Source organism: Atractosteus spatula, chromosome 10 (assembly GCF_055471065.1).
Source record: "Atractosteus spatula isolate fAtrSpa1 chromosome 10, fAtrSpa1.hap1, whole genome shotgun sequence".
Classification (NCBI taxonomy): Eukaryota; Metazoa; Chordata; class Actinopteri; order Semionotiformes; family Lepisosteidae; genus Atractosteus; species Atractosteus spatula.
Window position 1 is genome coordinate 11,566,565 of NC_142715.1, and position 13,737 is coordinate 11,580,301.

Here is a 13,737-nt window from a genome sequence, read left to right on the forward strand (position 1 = left end):
AAACTCTAGTTATCAAGAGCAATTAAGAAAAGGAAACAAAACCATCTTTTGAGGATGCCAGATAGAAATGTAAACACACACTCACACGTGGGGCCAATCTTACCAGAAATCAATTAACCCACCAATGATCTTGGACTGATGTCTGAAAACCAGAGCAAACAGTACAATATTAAGGTACTAAAGCTATTAGTAGAACAGATCTAGCTTCTCAACATAATACTTATGTCTGAACTTCATTGAATAGTGACACTTCAATCTTTCATATTCAATATTTTTCACAAAATCAACAGCTGAGAACAGACCGCCATATACCTTTATCCAGTGGTTTTCAGAGCAGAGACATCCGTGTGGGCAAGAGTTCTTTCCCTGAGGTCCACTGCACGTCAGCTAGCCACGTTCTGGCTGGGTCGTGTGTACTCCTGGGAACGTCGCCTGTAATGAATATTGGGGACTTTGTACAAATTAATAATGTGAGCATATTAATATGATTTGTGTTGAAGCCAAACATAGACAATCACTGTTAAAACTTGAATTCAACCTCCAGTGTCTGCTTTTGAAATGCTGATCATCACCCGTCTTCTGGCTTCTAGATGCACGTGTTAATGGATATTTCTTGTCTTCTTTTTTTTCCCCCCATATGCTCTTCTCTGTATCATTAAGTACTTCTGGGTCATTTCATGTACCTCGTGGCATCTTGGCTGGTGGTGAATGGCAGGCAGCTGCTCTAAAAATAACATGCCTATTAATATGATGTTGAAGACAAAACCAAAACAATACAACTTTGTTTTGCACTTTAAAATTTATCACAAGCTTGTCATATTTACAGTCATCGACTGATTTAGGCTGCTGTTCCTGTGAAAAATGTCCTTTGTTTAAGAAAGATTCAATTTAAAATCTTTAGGTTTTAAATATAAACCACTGGCAATATGGTAATCACTTTTACAACTTTTAAGAAGTTGCAAGATCCATATCCCTTCCTTATGAACTTGAACTTGAACTTTATTGCCATATGTAACCGGTACTGGTACAATGGAATTCTTACTCACAGAAAGTCTCTCGATTGTAAAACAAGTGTAAAAAACAAGACAAAGTGCAAACAGTGCATCAAGACAATGTACAAACAAACAATAGACAATGTGCAAGTAAACATGTAGACAGTTTGAATGTAAACAATACAGACGTGTAAACAATGACTGGAGATGTGCAATAGATAAGAAATCATAAAGAGGTAGATGGTGATGGTGTAGGTGAGGTCCGAGGGGGATGGCTAAATGTGTTCGCCAGTCTCACTGCTTGTGGATAGAAGCTATTGAAGAATCTAGTGGTAAGTGTCCGTATGCTCTTATATCTCTTGCCTGAGGGCAGTGGGGTGAAGAGCTCATGCCCGGGGTGGTGACTGTCCTCTGTGATGGCCAGAATTCTACCACGGCAGCGGTCCTCATAGAGCTGTTTAATCTCGGTGAGACCGCAGCCGATGATCTTCTGGGCCATATTGACCATTCTCTGCAGTGCCTTTCTTTCTCGCGAAGAGGTGTTGCCATACCACACGGTGATCCCGTTGGTGAGGACGCTCTCGATGGTGCAGCGGTAGAAGTTCACCAACACATGTATTGGCATCCCCCATCACTTGAGGCACCTCAAGAAATAAAGGCGCTGCTGAGCCTTCTTCATGATAGAGTCAGTGTTCACAGTCCAGGTTAGATCTTTAGAGATGTGAATTCCTAAAAACCTAAAGCTGGTGACTGTTTCCACTTCCATTCCATCAATACTGAGTGGGCTGTGAGTGTATGGCCTGTGTCTCCGAAAGTCCACTATTAGCTCTTTCGTTTTCTTTATGTTCAAGTCCAGGTTATTGCTATGACACCACCTAAGCAGCTGTACAACTTCATCCATGTAAGTGGACTCGTCATCATCACTGATCAGTCCTATTATAGTGGTGTCATCGGCAAACTTAATGATGCGGTTGTTGCTGTGTCTTGCTGTGCAGTCGTGAGTAAATAGGGAGTACAACCTTGGACTCAGACAGCAGCCTTGTGGGGTTCCAGTGCTCAGGGTGAGTGGTGTTGATGTTTTATTGCCTATCCACACCACCTGTGGTCTCTCGATAAGAAAGTCCAGCAGCCAGTTGCAGACAGAGTTGCACAGACCTAATCCCCTGAGCTTTGTCACCAGTTGACAGGGTATGATGGAATTGAATGCTGAACTGTAGTCCACATACAGCATTCTCACATACGAGTTCTTAGTGTCCAGGTGTTCCAAGGCTGTATGCAGAGCCAGGGAGACAGCATCATCCACTGATCTGTTGTTCTGGTAGGCGAACTGCAAGGGGTCCAGGGACTCTGTGATGGAGGAGTTGATGTGTGACAACACCAGCTTCTCCAGACATTTCATCACCACAGATGTTAATGCTACTGGGCGGTAATCATTCAGGCATGTCACTTTTGCCTTTTTGGGGGTTGGAACAATAGTGGTTTTTTTGAAGCAGGTGGGGACCATGGACTGTGACAGGGAGGAGTTAAAGATGTCCGTAAGCACTGTGGTCAGCTGGGCTGCACATGTCCTTAGGACTCGAGGTGGTATCCCATCAGGCCCTGAAGCCTTACGGATTTTCACCCTGCTCAGAGTCTTCTGCACGTCCTGCTCTGAGAGTTTCAGAACAAACTCGCCCTGCACACTTGGGGTCTTCTCAGCATTGCCCGTGTTCAGAGCATCAAAGCGGGCATAGAAATGGTTCAGCTCGTCAGGCAGGGATGCGTTGTTCGTGTCAATCTCCTGGCTGCAGCCCTTGTAGCCTGAGATTGACTGTAATCCCTGCCACAGCCTCCGGGTGTCAGCGTACTGCGTTTCAAGCCGCACTCTGTAGCTCCGTTTGGCGCGTTTTATTGCTTCCTCTAATGCATACCGTGATTTCTTGTAAAGCTCTTTGTCCCCCGATTTGAACGCGATGGATCTATCTTTTATTTTATTGCGAATGTCGTTGTTGAACCACGGTTTCTGATTGGGAAATGACCTAATTTTCATTTCTGGTACACAAATGTCGGTGCAGTATTTAATATAGCTGGTGACCGCGTCCGTATACTCATTTTAATCTGTGTCGGGAGCTCTGAATGCGTCCCAGTCTGTACTATCAAAGCAGTCTATTAACTTGCTTTCCGCCTCCTCAGACCAACAACGCACTGACCTGTTCGCAATGGGGGAGGTCTTCAGCTTCTGTTTGTACTCAGGAAGCAACAGGAGAGCGATGTGGTCCGACTTACCGAAACTCGGTTTGGGAAGCGCTTTGTATGCTCCTTTTATTGTTGTGTAGCAGTGATCCAAAATATTGTCTCCTCTTGTCGGTACTGTGACATGCTGAATGTATTTTTGCAGTACTTTCCTCAGAGTGCAGTGGTTGAAGTCGCCAACTACAATTGAGACAGCTTCTGGGTGGGAGTTTTCGTGCTTGTTGATAATGTCGTGGAGTTCGCTATGTGCTGCTTCCACGCAGGCTTGAGGTTGAATGTAAACGGTTGTGATGATAGTGGCGGAAAACTCCCTCGGCAAATAAAAGGGTCGACATTTTATGGTCAGGTGTTCTAGATTCGGCGAGCAGGATTTAGAGATTACCTTCACGTCGGTGCACCACTTGCTGTTGACCAGGAAGCAGACGCCTCCTCCTTTGTGTTTGCCGGTTGCTTGGTGGTTTCTGTCCATGCGGTAAACGGTGAACCCCTTTGGCTGGATGGCGGTGTCCGGGACGCATGCATTCAGCCAGGTTTCAGTGAAGGCATAAACACAGCAGTCCCTCAGGTCCCTTTCCGCATTGATCCGACAATGTAGCTCATCTATCTTTTTGTCCAGTGACTGAACATTAGCTAACAAAATAGACGGCAGCGGTGGTCTGTGCGGACGCCTTCGTGGTCGCGCTAGTACGCCACCTCGTCTCCCCCGGCGTCTGCCCACCTGTTGTTGTTGTTTGCCGCATCTTTGTCCGATCCAGCAGGTGGGGTCCGGTACGTGAAAAAAGTTGTTTGATGACATTAAGGAGTCTGTCCTCAGGTTTAAAAGCGTTTGTCTATCATAAGTAATGACAGACATTGAGCGTCCAACACAAAACAAGAGTATTAACGTATAAATAAACATTAAAACAGACACACAACGAGAGAGCTTTCTGTAAACCGTCGCCATCATTCCATCTTTTCTTATATCCTTGCTGATGAGAATGAGAAATGCTATTTTCAAGAAATTAACACGAATATAATTTTTACATTAATTCCAAGGTACAAGAAATTGAATATCTTCAAAATATGCACTTTAATATACTTACTTAGTTTCTTTTTTGGAAATGGTCAGTGAACCAACCACTCCAGAGCTTGTCCTTCACCTTGAAATTATTTCCTGGATATGCTGTAATCACAGAGGAGCTCTTCTCCCCTCAAAAATGTCCCTTTTTGTCACAGACAGAATTATGACAGACTGTTCGTTGATTATAAATGACTTTCTTACAGCCCTTACATTGTCTTTTCTCTTTGATTGATTTATCCATCTTCCGATTTGCCTCCTTATCCGGGAGGCAGGCTCAGTGTTTTTCACGAGCATCAATGCACAGTTTTTGTGCAGGTTCATCTGAAAAGAAAAGACATCTCATGTCTCTCTCTGTCATCTGTGAGCTTCAGCAGTTGTCTTTGTGATGACCTTGCCATTGTAATCACACACCACCTCTCCCTTCTGGAAACACCTGGAAGTCACAAACTTCTTCCCCTTCACAGTGTAGTGTGCTCTCACGAGGCACCAGTTCTGTAGGTTTTGGGCATTTACGGGGACAATTATTAATTGTAGCCATAAATTACAAAGCTGATTCTTTTGATGGCTTTAGAATCCAACCATGCGATATAACTCAAACAACGCACACACAGAGGTACTAATACACGAGGATACATTTATTAATACATAGAATATGCATGTAAACCTAACAGATCTTATCGAGAGGGTTATCAGAATACAAAAGGTATATATTCAGTCAGTTACGAAGAGTTACATATATCAAGAGGACATACGTTCAGTATATCATTCATTTAGACCGTTTTGTAAATGAACTTGGTTATAACTTCTACATTAGATACTCAAAACAAGTACATAACTCTTAGGAATTAAATTGATATCAACTGGTTGGGATAACAATTGAATTCTCGAGCAGTAATGCATTGAAGTTGAATACTCATCCAATCTCTGGGGATTCAGATCTCCTGCGGGCTCTCTGGCTCCGTGCCAGGCTGTGCTGTGCGGCTTGCGACGATGCACTGCTGATGCTCACTGACCGGCTAGTTAGTGTTGGCTTTAACTAGCAGAGTTTGTGCAGAGGAGAAAAGATGAATGTGGGTCCCAGCAAGTCATGAAGCGCTAGTTCTGAATAGTGATTCAGCTGTCCACAGTTCCGACCTGTTCACGAGGCTTGCTGCTGATGCTAACCTCGGGTGGATCCTTTGGTTACTCTCTGTCAACCTCCGCTCTCGACTCTTAGAACAGAGGAAAGTTCTGGCACTTGGACACACTGGCCGTTCCGTGGTTGTCCAGGGTCAGGATGGTCAGGAGGCGCGCTGCGAGAATGTCCTGCCCTTGGGAGCCTTCTGCTCCTGGGCCGTCCTGCCCTGGAATTCTCCTTTAGAATTCTCCTTAGAAAAGTCTTTAGAATAGTCTTGGAGCTCTGTGTTGCCTGTTTTTACCTGGAGGAACTTCAGCTTATTCATTGGCTGAAAGTTCCATGGGCATCAGAATCCCACGTGGGTTACTCGGCCCTACCAGTCCCTGATTGAACCACTGTTGTAAGACATCTCCCATGGCAGCCTTGAGGTAAAAGCTTCCTGCTTTTCCTCTCTGTTTTACTGCCTGCTCTGTGACTTCAGGGGTGGAGTCAGCACTCGCTTGGGAGTGGCTGACCTCATCCAGGCAGGAACCCTTCCATTCAATCAGATAGACTGAGGGAGGGAGAGGGGGCGGGTCTCCGCCTCCTCCAGTGGAGAGTATCAGCTCATTCACGCTTCCGGCAGCCTTGGGGAGCGGTTGTCTCTGTCCTAATAAAACTTGTTCAAGCCTGGCCAGGCGGGCGGCTACTGAATCCTTTTGTTCAGCTTTATCTAGCCCTTTCTCTTCCCCGGTGTTCTCATGGAACTTAGGACGCTGGGTGTGGTCCTGTGTGCCTGCTTTGGAACGGGGCTTAGCCAGCTCAGGAGCCTGTGCTCCTTCAAGCAGGGGGGAATTAACCCTGCTGGCTCTGACGGCGAACACAGTCGCTTTAACAGCTTTTTGCTCAGAGCGACTTTGGACATCATACTCCCAGGCTTTCTGCACGAATCTCTTAATATCAGTCATTTTCATGGTCTGTGCATCTGTATGCATTAAGATCATCTTTCTGACTGACGGGTGGAGATTCGCAATGAATAAACCCTTGAAATGTGTGTTCTCTTCACAACCCTCATCATTTCGCCCTGCAAAATAAGTTAATCTAAGTCTCTCGTAATATTCGCGAGGGGATTCTGCTCTCTCGTGCTTAATGTTAAGGGCGGCGGCTATCGCGGCAGTCGGGTCAATAAACGCACTGTATTCTGATAAGTGCTTGACACAGCTCTTCAAAGTCATCACAGACTTTCTTCATCTGCCTAGCCATCCACTCATGTACAGCTCTGCTGCTAGTTTTCCTGACCAGAAACACTTTTTCCTGTTCTGTAGCGTTTGGCAGGTACTGCAGGGTATACCTGAGGTCTTGAATATAACTCTCGATATTATTCTCTGACACTGCAGGGTCAAATCTCTCCATGTCCTTCGCTAGCTCTCTCAGAGAATGGAGGTTTATTCTCCTAGCTTCTCCGCTGACGGAGATATGACGGAGATCGTGGTCAGACCTGTCGCTGCTAGAGAGAGTGCTTAATAGCGACTTGAATTCAGACCTTTTAGCAACCATCGTTAAACTTAAAGAGTATTACTTTTAAGTACGAAATCACAGTTCTACCACAGAAAACCACAAGATCAAGTATGCAATCAACCCAGTAGATCGCAAAAGATCACAAAACAATCAAGCACTGCTTAAAGAGCAAGGGGAACTTTTTTCCTTTCGGCTTTCAGCACACTGTATTGTCGAGTATGAAACCTGCGGTGTTTTATATTGAATTATTCCGCTTGGTTGACTCATTTCAGTCTTACCATAGCCCATCCAGGGACGCCAATAAATCTAGTGTGCTCTCTGAAGGCACCAGTTCTGTAGGGTTTGGGCATGTACGGGGACATTTATTAATTGTAGCCGTAAATCACAAAATGATTCTTTTGATGGCCTTAGAATCCAACCATGCGATATAACTCAAACAACGCACACACACACGGGTACTAATACACGAGGATACATTTATTAATACATAAAATATGCATATAAACCTAACAGATCTTATCGAGAGGGTTATCAGAATACAAAAGGTATATATACAATCAGTTACAAAGAGTTACATATATCAAGAGGACATACGTTCAGTATATCATTCATTTAGATCGTTTCATAAAGTGAACTTGGTTATAACTTCTACATTAGATACTGAAAACAAGTACATAACTCTTAGGAATTAAATTGATATCAACTGGTTGGGATAACAATTGAATTCTCAAGCTGTAATGCATTGAAGTTGAATACTCATCCAATCTCTGGGGATTCAGATCTCCTGCGGGCTCTCTGGCTCCGTGCCAGGCTGTGCTGTGCTGCAGATGCTCACTGACCGGCTAGTTAGTGTTGGCTTTAACTAGCAAAGTTTGTGCACAGGAGAAAAGATGACTGTGGGTCCCAGCAAGTCAGGAAGAGGACCGGTTCATTCCTGATGAAGCGCTAGTTCTGAATAGTGATTCACCTGTCCACAGTTCCGACCTGTTCACAAGGCTTGCTGCTGGTGCTTACCTCAGGTGGATCCTCTGGTTACTCTCTGGCAACCTCCGCTCTAGACTCTTAGAACAAAGGAAAGTTCTGGCACTCGGACACACTGGCCGTTCCGTGGTTGTCCGGGCTGAGTCTTAGGATGGTCAGGAGGCGCGCTGCGAGAATGTCCTGCCCTTGGGAGCCTTTTGCTCCTGGGCCGTCCTGCCCTGGAATTCTCCTTTGAATTCCCTTTAGAAAAGTCCAGGAAATAGTCTCTCAGGCCCTCTGTGTTGCCTGTTTTTACCTGGAGGAACTTCAGCTCGTTCATTGGCTGAAAGTTCCATGGGCATCAGAGTCCCACGTGGGTTACTCGGCCCTACCAGTCCCTGATTGGTTGATCAAGGTGAGATGTGAGTCACTTACTCCTGACACTTAGGAATGCAGTCCAGATGTCCATCTGGCACACCCTAGACAGATAGGCGCCAATGGATGACCATTGATCATGATAGCTAGGCTTAGCTAAGTGCATCCCCATTTGGGAGCTGTCCCTTATCAAAAGAAAACATCTTTAAATCAGCCTGCATGAATAGTTTCTCTGTGGCTGCACCACAGAGATGAACAGAGAGATGGGGCCTCATTAGAAAAAGCACAGCAACACTTAATTCTGTCTTATTAACAACCATTGCCGCTACAAGTGAAAAGCTGAAGTGAAATAGAGCGGGGACGAAGGCAGTGAAGAGAGAGAACGTGGGAAGAAGAGAAAAACGCAAGGGAAAAAAAGCAGCGTCGTAAAAGAGGTGACGGAGCTGTCTTCTCTATAAGAAGGGTGCCAGCGAGCCTTGCTCTCGCCTATGGCCACACCCCCTTGAGCACGCCTGATCTCGTCTGATCTCGGAAGCTAAACAGGGATGGGCCTGGTTAGTACTTGGATGGGAGACCGCCTGGGAATACCAGGTGCTGTAAGCTTTTAAGCGCAGGAGGCGCCCTATCCCCGCTCGCTCGCTCATTCCCCTGTTCACACGTGCAGTGCGGCTTGTCCGTCTGTTTATTTGTCAGCTTTGGCGAGACACGGGTGCTTGTGTATTAGCGTGAGCGTTTTTTATTCTGATCATGAACAGTTTTACAAGTCCGCAGAGGATCGAGGAAAGGTTTATCGCCAGCTGAAAAGAGACACAGCGCTTCGGCTGTGGAGACTTGTTCGGCTGGCGTTCGGGGAGTCGCGTTTTTCAGAATTGTATTGAGATCGTTTTCCAAGAGCTCAGATGTCAAAGCACAGCAGCAGCTCTCCACAGCGATCCTCTATAGCGCCCTTTCTCCCGCAGCTCCGTCCTCATTGGAAGGAAGCAAGAGTGAAAGGCTGAAGTGAAATAGAGCGGGGACGAAGGCAGTGAAGAGAGAGAACGTGGGAAGAAGAGAAAAACGCAAGGGAAAAAAAGCAGCGTCGTAAAAGAGGTGACGGAGCTGTCCTCTCTATAAGAAGGGTGCCAGCGAGCCTTGCTCTTGCTTACGGCCACACCCCCTTGAGCATGCCTGATCTCGTCTGATCTCGGAAGCTAAACAGGGACGGGCCTGGTTAGTACTTGGATAGGAGACCGCCTGGGAGTACCAGGTGCTGTAAGCTTTTAAACGCAGGAGACGCCCTATCCCCGCTCGCTCGCTCATTCCCCTGTTCACACGTGCAGTGCGGCTTGTCCGTCTGTTTATTTGTCAGCTTTGGCGAGACACGGGTGCTTGTGTATTAGCGTGAGCGTTTTTTATTCTCATCATGAACCTTATATACTGTATCTCTACATCCCATAACCTTTAACGGCAGGTGCCTGGGTGTGGACATGTTCTGATGTAATATTTAATTTAAAAGTAAACATTTTAGTAAAGTCTGTTATATTGTTAAAATCTATAAGCGTTATAAATATCAATTTTTGCTCGTGCTTATAATTTATCGCTGCTAAATGTGTCTTATTCAATTATTTTAACACTTTTATGACCTATCCACTAAAATATAAAAACCTGCCCTACAACGCTCTTCTCAAAAGATAAAATAAGTTTTACATTTTTTGATTCAATGTAATTTCTTTTCTAGAGAAACACATCATTTGAGGCTTGGGTTGCATGTTAATATTTTTAAGGTTTAAAGACTTTACGTTCACGGTACGTGGAAAATCATTTCAAACTTTTGAAAAGTTGTTGAGAATTTGTCATTGAAATAAGCTTACATATTTTAATTCAAAGTGATTACTTTTCACTCTCGATAAAACACGTGTGATTTTGGGGCGGGGGGATATGGTGGGGCGTTCTAAAACATCACAACCATTTGAAAAATGTCTTGAGCTATGTAGGCATGGTTACAAATTTGGAGTTTATGCTTAAATTAGCCGACTTGCTGGTTTTGAAGTGTGACACCTGAGCTGTCAGGCCCCGATATTGACTGCTGCGAAGATGGCTTCTTTGAGTAGTGAATCATCGGATTCCTCTGCTATGCAAACTGAAGAAGTAGGTTGCTAAAATATTTTTTCTGATAGTGGAATTGTCGTTTCAATCTGCGTTTAGCGTATTTCGTTTTCAACACTTTGTCTTCTTTTTAGCAAAAGCTGACCCAGCACTCAGTGGTGTGTGACAGTGGCTGTCATGTGAACTCTGATGGTGATTCAGGTGTTGGGGGTCCGTCAACGACTGATGAAGAGTTGCTACAAATGGTAAATATTAAACCACAGCAAGTTCGAAGCAAACGAAAAACTCTAACACAAAAGAGGCATTACAATTGTAAATATTTTAGGTAAAAAGCATGCCTATTTATTTTGTTAAGCCTTCCTTTTCTTTTTTCCTTTAATAGAATAACGAAGAGGTCGACGCATCAATCTTCAAACTACCATCAAGCTTGAATGTTTCGTGTCTGTTCACGTGTGTTCACCAAAATGTGATTAATGATGATGTTCAACCTAGTTTAGCTAACGATGGCTCTAATGAGCCCGATGCTATGGATCAGATTGTAAAGTCGGTGGTATGTTGCACCTTCAACCATTGTTTAAAGGGGGTTGTGGTTGATGAATGCGCGGCCCGTTTGATTAATCATCCAGGTCAACGGGGTCACACATGCCTAGTTGTCGGGTGCGCGGATGGGTACTGTGGTGTCTCTGGGGGAAAGTTTATGTAAATGAAAGTAGTACTCACACCACACTTTTCTTTCCTGAGTTTCGTGGCTTTTCTTCCTCCAACTATCTTCCAAATACAGTCCGTAATCCGTTCCCTTAATCCTGATCCGATCCGAGTTCCAAAAGTCCGTAATAAAGCCAATCCGCGATGTATCCTTATCCAGTGTCCGTAATCCAAAAACCATAAACCTTTTCTCCTTTCAGTAGTCCGTCATTCTTTAGCCCGATCTTTAACATACACCTCTTTCCTCTCTTTTCCTCCAAACCGCATTCACCTTATCGGCTTCCGCCCTGTTCACTGCCTCCGGGGCACTTATATTTTGGTTTCCGATGCGGCTCAGCTGTGTCTCATTGTTTCTCAGGGTAGACCCTTTCCATGTACCGGTCAGCTGATTCTTTTTGGCAGCCATTTTGCTAAGGTCCATATCTAGTATTTTAAGTAGGTCATTCCGAAAATACCTGTTATGAATGACCCTTCCCCTGGTCATGTTACAGTACAAAATGTGTTGTTTGCCGCATTAGAAATTTATAAGTGTCTCAGTTTAGCCCAAATTTTATCGGCTGTTCTGTACATCGCCAGTGGCCTGGGTGCCTATACTTTTACAGATGATACTGAGCGGAGTATAAAGCACTTAATGAGAAAAATAATTGACGACCGCTCGCCATATGAGTATGTACGGTCCTTACTTGTAAAGGTAGATGGAAAAATACTACACGTGACTTTTGGTGCGTTGCAAAACTTATTTTATACTTATTTATACATATTTTTACAGAAAAGAAAAAAGATCTATGTAAAACCAGGGCTGTGAAATACTTGCAATGTGAATAGAGCTTTCACTCTGTTTTACAGACACAGGTGTGCCATCGTGAGAAGAATGAAAAATTTCGAATGTATACGTAAGAATTCTTACATAAAGTGCTTTACACTCTTCTTTCTGCAAAGCTTGAAATGAAAATCAATTAACTGAATACTAATGTCCTTGAATTTGTTAAAGAGATAGATGTGCATGTAAAGAACATGAGTGAAATTACTGCGATTCTGATGTTTTCAGATCAGAAACTGAAGCCTGGCGGATTCAGCGGTGTGTATTCCAAAATACAACGTATTTTACATAGAACCTGTGGTAACACCGTCCCTCTGATCACTCAGGCTAATTTATTTTCTCTGTTAGGGTCGCCCAGTTCGGTGTTCACGGCTATAGAAATGGCGAGAGAAAGGGCGTTATGAATGCTTTTTCAGATGCTGCTGAGTTTCTGAACAATGTTGGGGCGATAGCTACAACTAATTTTCTGCACCAACATTTAATTGGCGATTGCAAGCAGTAGTCTGTAATGTGTGTGAAAAGTTTAAAAGTGTATACTGGGATGTTTCTGTAATTTAAAACCTACTGATGAAATAAAGTGGTTCACATTTCACATGCTATTTGTCCTGCGAGTTCTTTCTGTGACACTTTACTCAGTCAGTCAGTCAGTCAGTCAGTCAGTCAGTCAGTCAGTCAGTCAGTCAGTCAGTCAGTCAGTCAGTCAGTCTGTGTGTGTGTGTGTGTGTGTGCTCACATCCCGGAAACTCGCGGCCCTCACCAGACTTCCCACACCGCCGATTCCCTAGGGTTATAATAGATTGCATTCAAACCTGCAGCAGACATTATCACCTTCCATCCCTCATCGCTAATACGTGCTTTCACACACTTATTTATAAATCGAAGGGGATGCGGTGGTGGGCATTTGGACCCTGAGGCCTGGGGCTGCTCGGGGTGGAAGGCGGGACAACAACACTCATTATGACACACCATTGGCTCTGGAGGGGGCGGGACATCCACCCATAACATTGCACCATTGGCCGATAAGGGGGCAGGACATCTGCCCATGGCGGCCTCCCATTGGCTGAAAAAGGGGGCGTGGTACCTGTCAAAAAGTTTGATGAAAGGTGTCGCTTTATTCTACTCCCGGGCCAAAAACAGCCCTCGGATCATCAACTCAATCAGGAACTCCCAGTCTCACAACTGCATTCCCTCGGTGCTTCCCTACCACCCTAACCCAATTTCTATCCCCAGGACCATCATTAACAATGACTACATTTTACAGGACGATCCCTCCATTGGTACTCTTTTTTCCGACCGCCCAATCATCTCTTATCACTGACCACCACATAAGCTTCTTGTTCACAGCTCCCTCGCACTCAGCACCTTCTCCTGCAATAGCACTCGCTGCATCACTTGCAAATACATATCTACCGACATTCAGGGCATCACAGGACAATTCCGGATAACCCTGACAACATCCTCTATCTCATTTACTGTATCTCTTGAAAAAAATGCCCAGCTATCTACATTTGGGAAACCGAAAGGAGACCAGGAGAACACTTCAGAGAACATATTAGGGCTGGGAAGGTTAAAGATTTCTCCAAGCCCATAGTTTTTCTTTTCACCTCAAATAGCCAGGATCTCTCAATGACTGATTTATTTTAAAATAATCTTCTCTATTCTCTTGCAGGTTTTGACTTCACACCTTTCTTCACCTCTCTCCATTTTGCACTTCCTGTGTGGCCTCTCTGCTGCTCCTGCCTCCTCCCCTCTCCCAGCTTTTGTTCTTCTGTGCTATTTAATCTTTGTAATCTGCCCTGTCTTTCTCACACCTGAAGAAGGCTTCACAGCCGAAACATTGAGTTTTCTCTCTTCTCTTTTCAGTATGGAATAAACCTATTACTTGTTCCTTTGC

At 44.6% G+C, this 13,737-nt stretch overlaps 2 pseudogenes; both read left to right on the forward strand.

Moving 5' to 3' along the window:
- Window positions 1-8,717: 8,717 nt before the first annotated feature.
- Window positions 8,718-8,836, forward strand: LOC148825066 (5S ribosomal RNA; annotated as a pseudogene).
- Window positions 8,837-9,372: 536 nt separating this feature from the next.
- Window positions 9,373-9,491, forward strand: LOC148825067 (5S ribosomal RNA; annotated as a pseudogene).
- The last annotated feature ends 4,246 nt before the right edge of the window (window positions 9,492-13,737 follow it).